The following is a 20,227-nucleotide window of genomic DNA, read 5'->3' on the forward strand; positions in this document are numbered from 1 at the left end:
TTCGCTCTTAAAAGACCAAAATGCCCTCTTGATTTATCTATTGTCACAAATTAGCCTAAACACTATTCCAAATAATTTTCTCATCTTTTACCATTTAAATCAAATAAATCCTCACATTTTAAATATTTATGCTCTTACCACAGTACTTCAACTAAAGAAAATTATTTTGTTACTCGTTTCCTGAATTTCTCTAATCCAAATCTGTATTGGTTCTTTTCCATAATTCAACTTTAATCGAATCCCCATTTTCCAAAGTAAGAAAATGCAATGGATTCGATTGGTCATTTATAAGCAATGACACATGAAAACATTATAGGTCTTTTCCATTTCAGGAGACAAAAGCTAACTGATAAAATCTATTAAGGTTCACTAATTCTTGAACTAAGTCCAAACCACAATATTTCATTTCAAAACAATGTTTTCAGGAAAACTTTATCACTTTCTTGCCACTCAACTACTTTTCTCTTTAAATCAGCATAAGACTTTTGTAATTAGCACCACTATAACATCGCTCACAATACAAGAAATGACACCAAATCTTTTAAAGTACTCGACTACGGCCGACTCTAAATCATATGTAGATAATTCCTATTGTGAGTCTTTAACTTTATTGTGGCATATGTCACAACTTTACCTTTGTGCATAAGCACACTTTCTAAACTGTTGATATATCTTAGTAAAAACTACATAACCTTTACCCAACTCAAGTTGTATAAATGTTGGTATTCATGTTACAATCCTCTTTAGTATTTCAAAACTCTCTTGACCCTTTTCATGCTCCCAAAAGACATATCTTTCCTTAAAACTTGGTTAGCAGCAAAGCTAACATTGAAAAGTTCTTCACTAACTTTAGATAGTAACCAACAAGCCCTGAATAAGTCCAATTTCAGGATCATTCTTTGGGAAATAAAAGTTATTTCTGTTAACTAGAATTTCACATTTGAATATTTTGGCAACCAAGTTCTTCTCTCGAAAAGTCTTATTTAATTGACAAAATTTATGTATAACCAAATAGATTTAGTTTTCTTTTCGTTAATAACACATATACCTCCCCAGATAAAATACTCGAGTTGATAAAACTTTGCTAAATCAACTCTTATAGTTGAGTCTCTAATTCTCTTAACTCACTTAAGTCATTTAATACTAAATCATATAAACATGTTCAATACCTTAATAACTATTAACCTAGAACTATACATTTCAATATGGAGGTAACTCAATAAATTTACTTACAAAGACATCTATAAATTCCTAAATTTTTGTGAGATTATCAAAAAATTCTACATTAATTATTTAAGTTTCTATATCATTAACCATAAAAGCTATATATAAACATATATCTTTCTGAAATCATTTTCTTCACCATCATTATTGATATCACCTTGAGCGATGATTTTACTTTCTCACTAAAAACTATAATTTCCATAATCTCTGCATCTTTCTGAAATAATCTTCTCTAAAAACAAACAACTTATTTCGAATATGATTTTAACTCATCAAATGATAATTTCATCGGTTCACCAGAAACATAGCCCTTAGAATTTTTATCAATTATTTACTATTTTTCCAACTCATCTTTTCACCATGACCCACTAGGGTTTACTGTTATCATCTCTCACGAGATTAAGTTGAATATAATACTTTTACTTTAAAAACTTTCATTTCCTTATTGACAAAATCCGTATATCTTTTCCAGATCCCTTTAAAATATTCTCGAATAGTTGAAACATCTTTTATTTCAACTATGAAAATCTAATTATCCACATCATTTACTTAAAAAACTTGACAACTTTGTAGCAATAATTCATAGCAGTTAATGCTAAAATTACGCTAGTAACCAATTTACTCGTAGACAACTCATAATCAGTTGATCCACTAACAACTCCTCTTTCTATTAGCTTTTAGAGTTGAATGTACTTACCACTTATTCATTTCTGCTTACTCAATTTAACCATACTTTAAATACTTTAATGTTTTTCTTAAGTATTTCTCAATTGCAAAAACGTCGTTAAACGTGGGCATTCCTTCCACAGAAAGGAGAAAAATCCCTAACAACTTTTACCCTTCTAAAACATGATACTGAAGTCATGTCGGATTCTCTTGGGTCGATTTTAATCTCGACCATATTTTCAATATTATCTACTTTTTTTCCTTTGTTTCTGACATATATTAGAACATATATATAAATAACACTCAAGTTAGTAAGGAATGGCGTGTATCACACTCTAATTAACACCATATCAGTAAGTTTGACAATCTTAGTGGCATGTAATATTTTTCTCAGTTCAATTAAACCCAGTTTTGGCCAAGAATCGGCTAAACCTATAGCTCTGATACCAATAAATTTAACACCCATCTCATGTATACCCTTCCGTACACGAGATATGGATGTCACATCACTTTAATAAAAAAAATTGTCATTTGAAAACCCATAAAATTTTGTTTCAATTTGATTAACCATAAAATAGAATATTTTTGAAAGAGCAACATACTCAAATCTTCACTTAACTACATTACAAAATATTTACCATAGTTTAATTACATGCCAACTAAATTCTTAAATTGAATAAGATTGTCCTACCGTTACTGATGAGAGTCAACCTTAACTAATGATACCCACTGCTACTGCTGCACTCCTTACTCAATTTATCTATGTTTTTACCTAGACGTGGAAACAACAACATAAGTATTAACTTAGTGAGACATAATATTATAAAATAACATTTGTGTATACATAAGTATGTTCTTTTTATTTAATTGTACTAAATCATATATTCCTTAAGGATTCTATGATCCTCCTCCTCTAAAATGTATTCCATTCATAATTATCTTAAGTATTTTAGTATGCCTAGCATACTTATCTTCCTCTATATTTTCCATCTCCATTTACCTCTTTAGTCCTAAACCTTTATTTTCATTTATACTATCCCATCATACTTATAAAGCACCATTATATCATTTCCACTATGATATTCTTTCATGTTTTTATACACTATTATACATTTCATTTATGGTATTCTTCCATACCAATTATGTGTGTGTGTGTGTGTGTGTATATATATATATATATATATATAATCCCTTCATATTACTTATGCCCCACTCATATCACAATACATTAAAATTCCTTTATTCTCGTACTCAATAGTGTTTAACCCTTTATCTAACTGGAATAATTAACACCTTTCTGCCAATTGCACAGCTAGACCATTATTCTTTTACTCAACGGTACTTAATTGTTCATCTAACTGTCATAATTGACACTTTTCTGTCAATTGCACAGCTAGGCCAACACATCTTTTATTTTGGAATAGTTTATATTCTAAAACTTATGTTTAATATCAATTAAATCTCTTTTAATTTATTATAAACCTTATACATTCGCACCCTTAGTGCTCACATGGTAATTTACCAACTTTTATTTCTGTTCATCTATTAAGATGAACATGTAGTGCTTATATCGTTATTCCTCAACCCTTTCTTTAATCTATGTGGTTGGCATACCCATTACCAATATAACGATCCATTTCCTTATTATGTAGTTCTTATGTGTATACCCTTATGTTTCCCATACAGAAACTCATACACATAGTATGAATTTCTTGTCCTTTAGCACCTAAAATGTCTAATACAAAAATTCATACACTTAGTATGAATTTCTTATTATGTTAGCACACGAAGTGCCCAATCTGAAAATTCATACACTTAGTATGATTTTTAACATTTTAGCATACGAAACGCCCTATCTGAAATTCATACACTTAGTATGATTTCTTAACATTTTAGCGTACGAAACGCACTATCTGAAATTTATACACTTAGTATGATTTCTTGACATTTTAGCGTATGAAACGCCCTACCTGAAATTCATACACTTAGTATGATTTCTTAACATTTTAGCGTACAAAATGCCCTATCTGAAATTCATACCCTTAGTATGATTTCTTAATATTTTAGCGTACGAAATGCCCTATCTGAAATTCATACACTTAGTATGATTTCTTAACATTTTAGCGTACGAAACGCCCTACCTGAAATTCATACACTTACTATGATTTCTTATATTTTGCACACTTAGTGCCCTTTGGAAATCACCAATTTACATTAATAAGTCATACAAATAGGTCTATCATAACATATACATACATATTTAAATGTACTCACCTGACACGCCTTGCTATGTATCCAAAACGTAAGGCTGATTGCTCTGGTATTTTGCCTTTACCCTTGGTTTGGATCTATCTCACGTTCATTACATACATTTCATAATATCAATTGTTAGTGTATTTCCTAACAATTATAACTTAAAAATTAATCAAATACTTATTATTAACCTTTCTACGACAATATCAGCCACAATTTAACATTTTTGGCCCTCTGGTCTTGATACCCCTTCTTATGGTATCAATATCCCCTTAATGTATCGATACCGAAATTAGCTTCGATATAGACTGGTATCGATACCCTCACCATGGTATCGATACCCCTATGCTATGGTACCGATACCCCATCTAGGTACCGATACCCAAATTAGATTGATATTTACTGGTATCGATACCCTTACCAAAGTATCGATACCCCATTGCTTGGGTACTGATACTAGTTGAATAGGTATCGATACCTCTGATATAATTTAGCCTAATTTCTTACTAGGGTATCGGTACTTATTCATAGAGTACCGATACACCTACCCCTATTTTCAAATTTTCTACTCGAAATTTACCCACTTTGGCCAATTTTCCTTTTCGTTTTCCCTTAACAATTCTATATAACACTTCTCTACTTAACCCTACTTCCTTTCCTTCATTTAGACACTTATAATATCCAATATCTCTCAAATGCATTTGATTCTTAGAATCATACCAAAATTTCTAACTTGTTTTTAAACTCGTTCTAGACTTGTAATCTTTCTTTTACCTCATTGAAAAGTCAATTTTACCAATATCCATCCATAAACCCTCCTATTTCAACATATCGTTTTAAAACCTATTTTCTAAATTCTCTTTTATTTCCCTTATCTCATTGTTTTAATCTTATTTAAACCTTCATTAAGCTTCTATCATGCTTAAGGTCTCAATAACCAACCAAAATAGAAAGAATCGACTAATAATTTGAAAACTCACCTTTGCTATGGGGAAAAGCCAATCCACGGGGGATAAGAGAAAAGAGGAAGATAGTTTACTTTTCTCTCTTTTTCCCTTTTTAAATCCCTTATAGGGATAAATTTTAAATTCATTTCCCTCTTAAAAGACTAAAATGCTCTCTTGATTTATTTATTATCACAATTTAGCCTAAACATTATTCCAAATCATTTCCTCATCTTTTACCATTTAAATCAAATAAATCCTCACATTTTAAATCTTTTCAATAAAATCCTAAATTAAAATTTTGGGGTATTACATTTCTTCCTATCACCAATCCATAAAATAATAATTCATTACATAAAACTTTCATATTAATTTTTATTTATTAAATTATAGAATCATGTTGGATCGTAATTAAAATTCGTCATTATTTTGGCAATACTCCTTTATATTTCAATGTATTCACCAAATATGTACATTTTGTATATTTCAATAAATAAAGGATTAATGTAAAAATAAATGCTAACATTATACCAAAGTAAATTTTAAGTGCCTAAAGATTTTTTTGTTAAAAATAGGTGTCTAACGTTTCTAACATTACACTTTTAGGTGCCTGGACTGTAACAACCGTTTAATTTGGTCGATAAGTGACATGTGTTGCTCATATTTTTTTGAAGTTTTTTATTTTCTAAAAAAATATTAAGAATATTATTAATTTAAAAAACCCTAATTTTTTCTAAAATTATAAAATAAACCTCAAATCCTAAAATCCCTCATTTTAACTCCATACCAACCATCGTCAGCCATCACCGTCCACCTTCGCCATCATTAAATGGCCACCCATGTAACATCCCAAAATTTAATTAAAAGAAAGTTAAGGACCAAATTGTAAATTTTTTAAAAAAAGTTTACAGCTCGGTTTTGAAACCTGTAGGAAGTTCAGGGACTTAGCCCTGAATTTTTCCAATTTTCCTGGTTAGTTAAAATCCAGTTAACCACCCTAAATCCATCAAATTGGAAAAACCCAAGCCCTATTTTTTTCCCCGCCAGCCTCGTCGAATCACCGCCATTCTTCCACCGTTCAGCCCATCACCGCTATCATTGTGCTCGCCATCGATCAACGACTAAAGCCAGATCACCATTCTCTCGTGGGACGACATCGTTTGTCACTAATTTCATCATGAAGTCTCGTCGCAAAAACCAATCGACCATCATTGGTTTTTCTTCGATTCAGGCCAAATTGACGACCACTTTGCCTCACTGCTGCTGCCATTGAATTCCTCATCATCGTGTGCCCAAAACGCGAATGGGTTCGTCGTCCACCATCGACGTTCTCATCGAGGGTAGGTTGTCAAACGTTTTGTTTTGGTTATTGGTTGTTGTTTTTGGCTAATTTTTTTGTTGTTGGTGTTGCAAATGATGTTTGGATGATCGTGGAGTAATCAGTCGATCACCCGAGCCCATCGCCGCTGCCACGCGCCTCCACGTGTGCTTAGGGCTTTTCCCCAGCCAAGGAAATCTTCTGGAACCAGTTCGAGTGGAACAAACTGACTTGATCCGGTCTGAATCAGGTCTGGTCGACCCGAACCAGTTTGACCATTGATCGTTTTGATTGTTGACCGTTAATCGGTCAGATCGTTGACTGTTGACTTTGACTAAAAAAGTTAAATTTTTTGAAAAGTCATATTTTATGTTTATCAAAGTTTTTGAGTCCGATTCTAAAGTTTGTTTTGCCAAATTCGCACTCGGTAAGCCGTTTCAGTGTTTTATCTTCGAATTCAAATTGGTTTTTCGATTAAGCTTAGTTTCTGACGTAAATTTGTTTGCTATGTATCCGAGACATTATGGGACGTAGAATTAAAGTTTGAGAGTGATCGAATAGAGTTTAAATGGTCGATCGATATGGCTCGTAAATCGAGGTAATACTTTACTACTCATTGCATGTTGTATAGTTTAAGTTAGGTATTGGTTAATGCATAAATAAATATGATTTGGGCTTGGAATAAATATTAATTATTCTAAACCTATATTAATACTAATAAAATGTCAAAAAATGCCCTTCTAATACAAATATGACCTGATTTACCCCTGATAGTGACAATGACTTTGAATATATGAATAACTTTGGATAAACCCTGAAAACACTTTAAACCTAAACATTAAATAGCCTTTAAAGGTCTCAGAATACAACGTAAGCTCGTCGGTCTCTCTAGATACAATTGCAATACAAAAAATAAATAATATCATTGGGATACATGTTCGTCTCCTTAAGATTCATTCTAATGGTGACTAGTGCAACTAGTGTAATCAATATTGGAGGTGAATATTTGGAAGGATATCAGTCTGAATGATTAGTGAGTACCGCGGTGTTGATCTTTGTCCAACCTTATTTGGCCCAGAACCTTGTTAATTTGATATAAATCTTGAATAGGAAAAATTATCGTTAAATTATTAAGTATTCTTTCAAGACCAAAATGAAAAAAATAACCCTATAGAGTAAAATTACAAAAATGTCTTTGCACTATAAAAGACCTAGATTACCCCTAAAAGTGAAAAATAACCCTGAAAGGACATATCTGACCTAATTATAAAAAAAGGTACCTATGTTTGGATTAATCAGAATTACTGGAATGTCCTCAAGCTACGAAAAAACTAAATAACCTCTAATTTCCAAATTGCCAAAATACCCCTGAAGTGTGAAATAACCTAAAGTAGCCCCCGAGCCCTAGAATGATCTAAATACCCTCGTGAATTTGATAATTTCTCAAGATACCATGAATCCTTAAATGTTGTAATGCCCCTTAGGATTTTAAAGTACGGTCTAGTAGGTCAATCATCCCTAATACTATTACGATATGGGAAGTTATTAAATATCACTTAAATACCTATTCATCTCCTTAATAACAGACTAATGATGATTTTTAATGTAATTGGTTAAGCTAGTGCAGTCAGTATTAAGAAGAGAATATTCGTGAATGAATTTCGGTCTAAATTATTGGTAAGCATCGTACGGTTGGGATGTGACTGGTCTAATATGACTTGATATTCGGATAATTCAATATAAATCCTAAATTTCTAGGTTAAATCACCATCATACCATTATTGAATAAAGTTAGCAAGAATTATTCTTGAATTGTATTGTTTAAAATGCCCCTGTTGGCCTGAATAATGGAATCACTCTCTGTAAATTTGAATATTGAATTATTCCTGAACACCTTCATGATGCACCTGAATCATAAAAGTGGTCCTGAAGTATCAACTTTAAATGTTTGATTAGATTCATTAATAGTCGAGCCCTTTTTAATAGGTCCTCATCCTTGGAATCCGGTCAAATTATATAAGTTTCGAGTTTTCCATTCCTGATAACTACCAAGTGTCTCTGAAAAATATTTGGATCCTCTAGTGTGTTCCCTATGTGCTACATTATTGTTTTATCTGTTTTGAAGTTTGTTTCACCGAAATTTATGATTTATTGATTTACTGATTTACTGGTTGATGACTTATGAACTATGGCTACATGATATGTGTTCTCTGATTACATGTTTTCATTGGAAAATATAATCATTCATGGTTTATGGATCATGGGATCTACTGGTTAGTACTTAACTATTTTATTGTGACATTATCTGGGTAGGCTGGAGTATGGAAATTCAACTCTGATCAAGTTGGTAATTCCTTACGGACCTAAGGAGACCTTTGGGTAGGCCCATAGGCCCCAAGGTATTCCCTTAGGGTAGCTCATTTTTTGTGTGCTTAGGGTAAGTCCTTATTAATGCAATTTTGGGGAAACTGCATAAAGGTGTTCACTTGGAGGGTATTATTGTGGTTTTAAAATATGTTTAAACTACTAATGTTTTTTAAAGGATATATATATATATATATATATATATATATATTTGTTTTGTTAGAACACAATAGACATCTTATTTCGATCTCATGAACTTGGTTCTTTGAATGTTCCTCTTAACTGAAATCTTCATGTCTTTTTACTCGAAGAAATATCAATGGAACCTTAGCTTATCCTGAAAACATGTAGACATCTGAATCTATAAGGAATTTTTTATGTTTGCCTATTATTTGCATGTCCTTCAACATCATTTGGTAGTTATGTATTACTAAGTTTCCCAAAGCTCACTCTTTTACTCGCCGTTTCAGGTTAAAAGAATTGATCCAATTCAGTTATCAACCTCTGTAATGGGAATTCCTTTGGTTGTGTTGGTAGAGTACGGTACAAGTGTAATTAGTGGGCATGTAGGTCACATTTGATTTTTATACCGAGTCTGAAACTTGTATGATTTTAATTTTGTTTGTAATAAATGAATGGCTTTCTGAACTTATATTTTATTTATAAATTGTTTTATAATCTTACATGTTCTCACAAGAATTAAAAAAATGGATTTTTATTGTGGGTAGTTCCGGTGACCCTAATGTGACACTTCAAAATATAAGAAAGTGACATATATTACTTAATAGTTTTTAACAGTCACTATGATGTAGACAATTGCTTTTATAAAAAATATTTTTTAATATATAACTTGAGCATTTATTTTTATATTAAGCCTTAAAAGTAAGAAAGCATTTCGATTCAAAACTTTTAAGATGCAGGAAAATTTTAAAAATAAAGTGTTGTAGTTGACATAACAGTGCAAAATACAAAGCAATGAAAAAAATCATTAAAATGTATTCATTGAGCCAAAAATAGACGCGAAGGGAAATACTTCTACCAGACAAATTACAGTATCCTCATCTCACCTACCTACGCTCTCATCCTTCTTACACTTGCTGCTTCAGTTTCAGAAATCAAAATTTAATTATAAGTTTTTAGAGTTCATCATGAGAATCATCTTCTTCAGTTGATCCACCACCCGGTGCTCCACCAGATCTTTGGTATACTGCCGTGATGATCGGGTTGCACACCGCCTCAACCTCCTTGAGCTTCTCCAATTCAACGGCTCCGACCCATCTAAGCCCATCTACGTTGCAATCAACGGCTTCATCTGTGATGTTACCTCCGGCAAATCCTTCTATGGTCCCGGCGGCGCATACGCCATTTTCGCCGGAAAAGACGCCAGCAGAGCTCTCGCGAAGATGAGCAAGAACGGAGAAGACGTCTGCGCCTCGCTGCGCCTAGGTGCGCCTAGGCTACGTGCCTCGCTTCAGTGTTGAAAAAGCCCCGTTCAGTGAGCCTTTGCGCTTTTGCGCCTCAGGCGCGCTTTTTATAACTATGAGAATATCTGTTTAGAAGAGAACAATAAACACAAATATCAGACACAGTTGATTCAATACAACAGTTTCATCCCCTATAATTACAAGAGATGATATGTACCTTTGGTTTCATCACCACCCTCTCCACTCAAAATGCCTCCTTGTACTGCAGCACCATAAGCAACAGCCTCATCAGGGTTGACACCCTTGTTGGGTTCCTTCCATCAAAGTAGTCCTTAAGGAGTTGTTGAACCTTTGGAATTCTAGTGCTTCCACCAACAAGAACTATCTCATCAATTTGGTTCTTCTGCAAACCGGCATCTTCCATAGCCTTCTTCACTGGTCCCATGGTCTTCCGAAACAGGTCATTGTTCAACTCCTCGAAGCGAGCTCTGGTTAGTGGCTCGGAGAAATCAGTACCATCAAAGAGTGATTCAATCTCCACACGGACCTGGTGCTGGCTGTTGAGAGCTCTCTTGGCACTCTCAGCTTCCCTCCTAAGCTTCCCAAGTGCTCTGTTGTCCTTGCTGATATCCTTTCCATGCTTCTTCTTGATCAATTTAATAAAGTATTCCATAGTCCTCTGGTCAAAATCCTCACCTTCAAGAAAAATGACAATAAGCAAAAATCCATAGTTGAAACAAACTTTGAAAGCCTTAAAGCAAACAATTAATATTCTTACCTCCCAATGAGTGTATCCATTAGTGGAAAGAACCTCAAATACACCATTGTCAATTGTCAAGATACTGACATCAAATGTCCCACCACCAAGGTCAAATACAAGAATGTTTTTCTCACCACCCTTCTTGTCCAAACCATAGGCAATCTGCAGTTGGTTCATTGATAATTCTTGCCACATTGAAGCCAGCAATAATGACAGCATCCTTCGTGGCCTGCCTCTGGGCATCGTTGAAGTAAGCTGCAAACCAAACATAAGGATAATTTGAGCACAAAAGGATAGTCAAGGATCAAGCAAACAAAATTATTTCCAATGAAGAGCATTGCTTTTTGTAATGCACTCACCGGGAACAGTAACTACTGCATCCTTGATTTTCTTTCCAAGGAAAGCTTCAGCTGTTTCCTTCATCTTTGTCAGAACCATAGCACTGATCTCCTCAGGACTGAAGACCTTGGTATCTCCATCCTTAATCTTTACTTGAATATAAGGTTTGCCATCCTTGTTCACAATCTTGTATGGAACAAGTTTCATGTCCCTCTGGACCTCCTTATCCTCAAAGCTGCAAAGAAAAAAATGCCCTGGTAAGCATTGTATTCCAATCAACACAAAATGCAGAAAGAAGAAACATGAGAAGAATGTCAATTACTTTCTTCCAATAAGTCTCTTGACATCAAAGATAGTTCGCTCAGCGTTAACAGCTGCCTGATTCTTCTCAGCCTCACCAATGAGCCTCTCGCTGTCAGTGAAAGCCACCCAAGATGGTGTGATACGGTTACCTTGGTCATTGGCTATAACGTCAACATGACCGTTCTTCTATACGCCAACACAAAAATAAGTTGTACCAAGATCAATTCCGATGACTGTTCCCAACTTAGTGGCTTCCTCCTTGGCAATTGAGATTGCAAAAAGCATCCTGTTCGCAGAGTTTCCAAAATTTTAAAACCATTAGAGAGGCCACGCTACTAACATTTTACGATCATTTGTAGAGGCAATAACAATGATGATCCACGAATTAGAACTGAATAATCCATTGAATCAATAAATATCAGAATTGATAAAAGTGCCACATGTACCACAGATCATAATCGTAACGAAATTCTACAACATTTTCGTGCATAATGCTAATAATCAAAATTACAATATTAAACCGTAAATGAAGAAATAAAATAAAGTGAAATAGAACATTTTCCATTTTTTTAGTTCAAATATAAATAAAGTAGATCATATTCCTAGTCTGTTAAAGTAATTAGAGAGTCGTTATTCTATAAATCCAGAAATGAGATCCCTAGTTCTCGAAAAAATGGAGAGAAGTGAAACCATATGAAACTTCTTAAATTCTCATTCAACGATCTAATGCATCTCGAGGAGTCATGAAATTTGAACAAAATATAAAATATGCATCGATTCTCGGGAAGGAGAATCACCAGACAAAATTAGATCCACTACATTTTATCTAAAACCAAAAAAAATGATTCAAAGACAACAAAATCAAACAGATCTAGCCAAACACAGGAACAGCAAATCACTCACCGGTCAAGACTATCGCTAGAACCACTAAAGAGCCGATTGCTCTCCACGAGCCAGCCATACTGCGCCGTCAAGTTCTCGAGCTTTCCTCTGAGAAACGAATCGGTGTGACGTTTAAAAGTGAGATGAGTGTTCTTCGAGTGGCACTCTCTTCTTTTAATATGTGTGAGGAAGTCGTGGTTTGAGGTTTTTATATGGGCATATGTCATCTCTGTTGACGTGGACCAATAAGTATTCGAGGAACGAGATTGTCGAGGCAATGAAATCAGATTTGTGTTGGGGAGATCACGGCCGTTCATTTTCACAGACGGTGGCGTGTCCGCTTTTCCTAGTTTTAAATTATTAAAAATAGAATGACTGCCGACTGGTGAGTCGTTTGACCGGCCCAAAAACCTCGAAAGCTAACAATAATAACTTGTTATGGTTTTTCCTTACAAAATAAGTATTATGTAACATATTATTATTTAATATTTTAACTAGGTTTTATCACATTCATATAGTAAATGAAATAAAATATTTTATATAAACAATATAAAATTTATTCAACAAATAATCTTAATAAAGTCTTAAATTATTGGGTAAAGTACACAAAGAATCTCCCGATTATAGGATATTGCTTTGTTGAGTCCTCGGACCATTAAAAGTTACAAAATAACCATTTAACTATTTATGTGTTCAAATCTTGTCATTTTTCACTAAAAAATAATGAACATATGAGTTTGACGTTAATCTACTGACTGGAATGTGATAAAATCATATTTTAATGATATTTATTGACACTATCGTTGTTTTTAAGCACTTGATCATTGATATAATGCTTCAAGAACTAGCTCAATGACGTAATGCTTCAAGGACTAGCTCGATGACATAATGTAAAAGGATAGTTGATCCACAAAATATAGTTCAAACGATTTTAGGATCAAATTTTATCACATCCCAATCAACAAGTTAACGTCTAGCTCAGATGACCGCCAATTTTTTTAGTGGAAAAAGATGATTTTTGGAACATATGAATAGTTAGGTGAACATTTTATAACTTTTAATAGTCGGGAGACTCAACAAAAGCAACGACGTATAATTGAATGATCATTTTATAATTTTTAATAGTCGAAGGACTTAACAAAGCAACACCAGATAGTCGGGGGACCATTTTTGTACTTTACCCTTTATTTGTATTTAAATCTATTAGTTACATATTTTTTTATAATAATGGAAAGGAGAAAAACTACAACCTCCTAGTGCTTACTCCCCTATTGTCCATATATAGTAGGAGAATGAGACTAGTTGGAGGTTCTATTTACATCCCAAAATGAGGGTTAAATTTTAAACGTTTAAAAATATTAATGTTGTTTTACGAATTCCCTAAAAGTGTAAGGAATTGTTCTATAATTAACCCTAGCTCTAGGGTATTCAAATACCCGTTTTTTGTTTTCTTTATTGGTAGCAATTTTTGTTTTTGCTGCCCAAACCACACTATATTTTCTTCATTCATATATATTTGGTTTTTGCTCGATTCATTAACGTTTAAGTCACCATGATCATCATCGTTGGTGTTATTTAGTTCTACTCTTTATTTTTGTTCATTCAGTGTCCTCGCCTTCTTCATCTGCATTGTCATTAGCTGGGGAAAGGAGTGAACTTTTGAGTTTTGTCGAAACCATTTCTCTATTGTCCATTGCCGTGAATTAACTACGGTAAGGGGTTCCTCATCTCGTAAATCATAAAACTAGAATGTTTGATGCAATTTTGGTCACTAGACGACGTCTCACGCCATACGCATCGTCGTTGCATGTGTGGAAGTGTTTCCAACGAGTTGATTAAACTGGTTTACGAAGTTATACTAATCTAACCTGAACAAGACCTGAACCATTAACCCCAACCAGACCAAATGTTAACCCAACATGTTGACTTTAACCCATTGAATTTGATCATTGACTTTTTCGTTAATCGTTGATTTAACTTTTTTTTGTTGACCATTACCTTTATGTTTTCAACTTCCTGAGTTCATTTTGCCAAATTCTGACATGGAAGCTCTATTTTTGCATTTTATATTGTTTTATATTGCATTTTTGGTTAAGTAATTCTCTAATATTATATTCTGAAGGTGATCACGTGTCTCCGCACCACTTTTTAGTAGATCCGAACCATCTCTATTTGACTTAACTCGACTCTGTGTGTTTGACTCGAGATACACGTTTCCACTCTACAGGATCTAGTACTATCGAACGTGGAAAGCATTTGGCTTAGTTGATATAGATGTTTCCTTGACATGTATTATATGATTACTTTTTAATGTGTGTTCAATTTGATGTACTTGCTATTGGATCCACTTGAGTGCATGAAAGTTCATAATTACACTTTTCTGTTGTATGGTCCTGACGGTAATCATGTTCTATTTTTCTATTATATATTGCATAAACATATTTGATTCCCAATTAATGTTGAATTATATATGATCTTGTTGAAAACATTCTGATATTTCGATATAACAAATTAAGTTAAATGAATTTTAAGATTTTAGAAATGATTTTCTGAGTATATTCGATTTAATTACTCGAATATCAAATTATTACTCCAATTTTTTCATGATCAATTTCAAACCTTACTAAAAGTGTAAAATTGTGTTTTATACTTGAACTATTTTTGAAACAATTTTCACAAAGTATTTTGAACCAAAATCAAGCCTAAAATCAATTTTTCAAATGAATGCACTGATGCACCAATTCATGCATCGATGCACCAATGAATAAATTGAACATCGAATGCATTTTATGCATAGATGCACATACCATGCATCGATGCACTCAGGGTTTTATGAAAACATCGAATGCATTTGATGCATCGATGCACAAGACATGCATCGATGCACTCAGGCTATTTTGAAACATCGAATGCACTTCATGCATCGATGCACTCTTAGTGCACCGATGCACTAAGGTTCCAATGGTCAAAATATTTTAATTTTACACTTGATACACCGATGCGCCTTGTGTATGCATCGATGCACTGACGCTCCCAATTGCTTTTATTAATTGTTTTCACACTTAAACGGCTCTATTGACTCCACTAATCATCCCCAACGTTCAAAATCAATTGAAGGAGTATTTAAACAAGCTTAGAAGCCATTGATCAAGAACAAGAAACAAGAATCAAGAGAGAATCAAAGAGATAATTCATCAAAATCAGATGAGTTAGAGGTTACCTTAGAATCTTCCCGAATGCCATTAAGAACAAGTTTGCTACTTCTTGTTCCTCTTCATCGGAACCTTCTTCATCGCTCCATGTAGCCACATGAGCCTTGTGCTTATTCTTTGATTGACCCTTTCTCTTCAATTGTGGGCAATCATATTTGACATGCCCCGGCTTTTTTCATTCATAGAAAATGATCGGGTCCTTCTCTTTTGGTTCATTTTTGAGGCCTTCATTTCGTTTGAATTTTTTTCCTCGGTAAGGTCTCATCTTTTTTCTGAACCGTTTGGCAAACAATGCCACTTCCTCGTCATCGTCATCTTCATCCGAATCACTCTCATTTTTTGTGGATTTGAGAGCAACTCCAATGTTTTTCTTCTTCTCCTTCTCCTTTGGTGTCTCTTTAATCTTATCAAGGTCCACATCATCTTCAAGCATCATTTCATGAGTGAGGAGTGAACCGATTAGCTCTTCAAGAGTTAAGGATGTTAGATCCTTAGACTCGATGATTGTCGTCTTCTTTGATTGTCACGATTTTGGGAGGAGTAGACTAACTTCTTCACAAGCTTTTCATTTGAAATGATATCTCCATATGATTTGAGACCATTGACAATCGTTGAGAATCTATCCGTCATAGCTTTGATATCTTCATTTGGTTTCATCCTGAAATTTTCATAGCTATGCGTTAGAATACTAATTTTAGATTTCTTAACCTCATCGGTACCTTCATGAGTAACTTGAAGTTTATCCAATATTTCTTTGGCGGTTGTACATGATGAAACTCTTCCGTATTCATCTGGTCCAAGAGCACAAAAAATGATATGGATGGCTTTGGAGTTGAGTTGGAATATTTTTGTCTCTCCTTCACTCCACAATCTTGGATGAGTGAGAGGCTTGATGTATCCTTCTACTACGACATTCCATGCTCCCATGTCACTTGCTTGAATGAAGTACATCATCCTATTCTTCCAATAGGCATAATTAGCTCCATTGAAGAAAGGCGGCTTGTTGACGGTCATCGAATCGAGACCAGAGTCGAAATTTGAAGCGAAGGCCATTGATGACTTTGATTATCGATATAACTCTTCCTGAATCGACTCAAGAGGCGATTAAACCTTCAAATGAGTTAGGCTCTGATACCAATTGTTGAGTTAATCGATCGACGGAATCGGGCAAAAGGGGGTGAATTGGCAATAAAAATTTCGGTGGAAGCTTTTGCAGAAAATTGAAAAGATTTGCACATCGATTTTTGTCTCTCCTTCACTCCACAATCTTGGATGAGTGAGAGGCTTGATGTATCCTTCTACTACGACATTCCATGCTCCCATGTCACTTGCTTGAATGAAGTACATCATCCTATTCTTCCAATAGGCATAATTAGCTCCATTGAAGAAAGGAGGCTTGTTGACGGGCATCGAATCGAGACCGGAGTCGAAATTTGAAGCGGAGGCCATTGATGACTTTGATTATCAATATAACTCTTCCCAAATCGACTCAAGAGGTGATTAAACCTTCAAATGAGTTAGGCTCTGATACCAATTGTTGAGTTAATCGATCGACGGAATCAATGTCATGTTTGAAACTAATGGTTGTAAAGTTATTGACATTGCATCTAATTGGATTATGATTGTTTGTCATAGAATAGGAAACATTTACATGGTGCATTTAGATTCTATAGATATGACTAATTTATGCCTAGTTGCTAAGGATGAGCATGATAGTTGGTTATGAGATAGAGACTAGGACATGCTAGTATGAGTGTTTTGCAACGGCTAATTCAAGGAGATTTAGTAAGAGGGTTGCCTAAACTAAAATTTGATAATGATAAAATCTATGATGCTTGTGCTAAAGGAAAACAAAAGCGAGTTTCTTTTAAATCCATTAATGATGTATCAACTAGTAGAGTATTACAATTGATCCATATAGATCTTTTTGGGCCAACTAGAACTACTAGCTTGGGTGGAAAACAATATGCATTTGTCTTGGTAGATGACTATTCTATATATACTTGGGTTCTATTTTTAAATACTAAAGATAAAGCATTAGAACATTTCATCACATTTTCAAAAATAATCCAAAACGAAAAATGTTACTCTATAACTAGTGTTAGGAGTGATCATGGCACTGAATTTGAAAATCCTGGATTTACTGAGTTTTGTAATTCTAATGGTATTAGCCAAAAATTTCAGCACCTAGAACCCCTCAACAAAATGGAGTTGTTGAGAGAAAAAATCGAACTTTAGAAGAAATGGCTAGAACCATGCTTTGTGAAAATAATTTGCCAAAATAGTTTTAGGCGAAAGCCACAAATACCGCTTGTTATGTTGTAAATCGAGTAATGATTAGGTCAATTTTAAAGAAAACTCTATATGAAATTTTCAAAAATAAAAAGCCTAACGTTAGCTATTTTCATCCTTTTGGATGTAAATGCTTTATTTTAAACAACGGTAAGGACAATCTTGGCAAATTTGATGCTAAAAGTGATGAAGGAATTTTTCTGGGTTATTCCTTAAATTCTAAAGCTTATCGAGTATTTAATATAAGAACTTTAGTTGTAGAAGAGTCTATACATGTTGTTTTCGATGATAATCCCCTTCCCAGGAAGGATTCTTGTGTGAATGATGATGTAGGCTTTATAAATATACATGACGTTGGACATGACGTTGGAGAACCATCATCAAAGGAAGAAACGAAAGATGAGGAAACTCAAGATCCTCTCGAGAATCCAACCATTGAAGAAAGGGAAGTCTCTTACCCAAGGGAATACAACTATGTCAAGGATGGTAAAATAATAGGTGATCCATCCAAAGTGGTAACAACTCAATCTTCTCTTAGAAATATTTGTAATTATGTTCATTTATTTCATGCATAGAGCCTAAGAACATCAAAGAAGAATTAAAAGATTAACATTGGATTATGGCTATACAAGAATAGTTAAATCAATTTGAGAGAAGTAAAATATGAACATTAGTTGAAAGGCCTAGTAATAAATCTACTGCAGGTACTAGATGGGTATTTAGGAATAAGCTTGATGAAAGTGGTAATATAGTGAGAAACAAGGCTAGACTTGTTGCTCAAGAGTATACTCAAGAAGAATGCATAGACTATGATGAAACATACGCTCCCGTAGCTTGGATGGAAGCAATTAGAATGTTATTAGCATTTGCATGTTTTCATGAATTTAAATTATATCAAATGGATGTTAAAAGTGCATTTTTAAATGGTTTTATAAAAGAAGAAGTGTATGTGGAACAACCTCCTAGTTTTAAAGATTCGAAATTTCCAGATCATGTTCTTAAATTGACAAAAGCACTTATGGTTTAAAACAAGCTCCTAGAGCTTGGTATGAAAGATTGTCAAACTATTTAATCGAAAAAGGTTTTTCAAAAGGGAAGGTTGACACTACATTGTTTTTAAAGCATAAAGGTAAAAATTTATGTTGATGATATAATATTTGGTTCTACTAATGATGTTCTTTGCCAAGAATTTTCTAAGCTAATGCAAAGTGAATTTGAGATGAGCATGATGGGGGAGCTCTCATTTTTCTTGGGACTCCAAATCAAGCAAAGAAAAGATGACATCTTTATTATCAAGCTAAGTATGTCAAAGATATGCTCAAGTTTGCTACTTCTTGTTCCTCTTCATCGGAACCTTCTTCATCGCTCCATGTAGCCACATGAGCCTTGTGCTTATTCTTTGATTGACCCTTTCTCTTCAATTGTGGGCTATCATATTTGACATGCCCCGGCTTTTTGCATTCATAGAAAATAATCGGGTCCTTCTCTTTTGGTTTATTTTTTAGGCCTTCATTTCGTTTGAATTTTCTTCCTCGGTAAGGTCTCATCATTTTTCTGAACCGTTTGGCAAACAATGCCATTTCCTCGTCATCGTCATCTTCATCCGAATCACTCTCATTTTTTGTGGATTTGAGAGCAACTCCAATGTTTTTCTTCTTCTCCTTCTCCTTTGGTGTCTCTTCAATCTTATCAAGGTCCACATCATCTTCAAGCATCATTTCATGAGTGAGGAGTGAACCGATTAGCTCTTTAAGAGTTAAGGATGTTAGATCCTTAGACTCGATGATTGTCATCTTTTTTAATTGCCACGATTTTGGGAGAGAGTAGACCAACTTCCTCACAAGCTTTTCATTTGAAATGATCTCTCCATATGATTTGAGACCATTGACAATCGTTGAGAATCTATCCGTCATAGCTTTGATATCTTCATTTGGTTTCATCCTGAAATTTTCATAGCTATGCGTTAGAATACTAATTTTAGATTTCTTTACCTCATCGGTACCTTCATGAGTGACTTGAAGTTTGTCCCATATTTCTTTGGCGGTTGTACATGATGAAACTCTTCCGTATTTATCTGGTCCAAGAGCACAAAAAATGATATGGATGGCTTTGGAGTTGAGCTGGAATATTTTTATCTCTCTTCACTCCATAATCTTAGATGAGTGAGAGGCTTGATGTATCCTTCTACTACGGCATTCCATGCTCATATGTCACTTGCTTGAATGAAGTACATCATCCTATTCTTC

General features: G+C 34.1%; 1 pseudogene; it reads right to left on the bottom strand.

Moving 5' to 3' along the window:
- Positions 1-10,330: 10,330 nt before the first annotated feature.
- On the bottom strand, positions 10,331-12,794 carry LOC120168876 (annotated as a pseudogene).
- Positions 12,795-20,227: the final 7,433 nt, after the last annotated feature.

Source organism: Hibiscus syriacus, unplaced genomic scaffold (assembly GCF_006381635.1).
Source record: "Hibiscus syriacus cultivar Baekdansim isolate YM2019G1 unplaced genomic scaffold, ASM638163v2 tig00111723_pilon, whole genome shotgun sequence".
Taxonomy (NCBI): Eukaryota; Viridiplantae; Streptophyta; class Magnoliopsida; order Malvales; family Malvaceae; genus Hibiscus; species Hibiscus syriacus.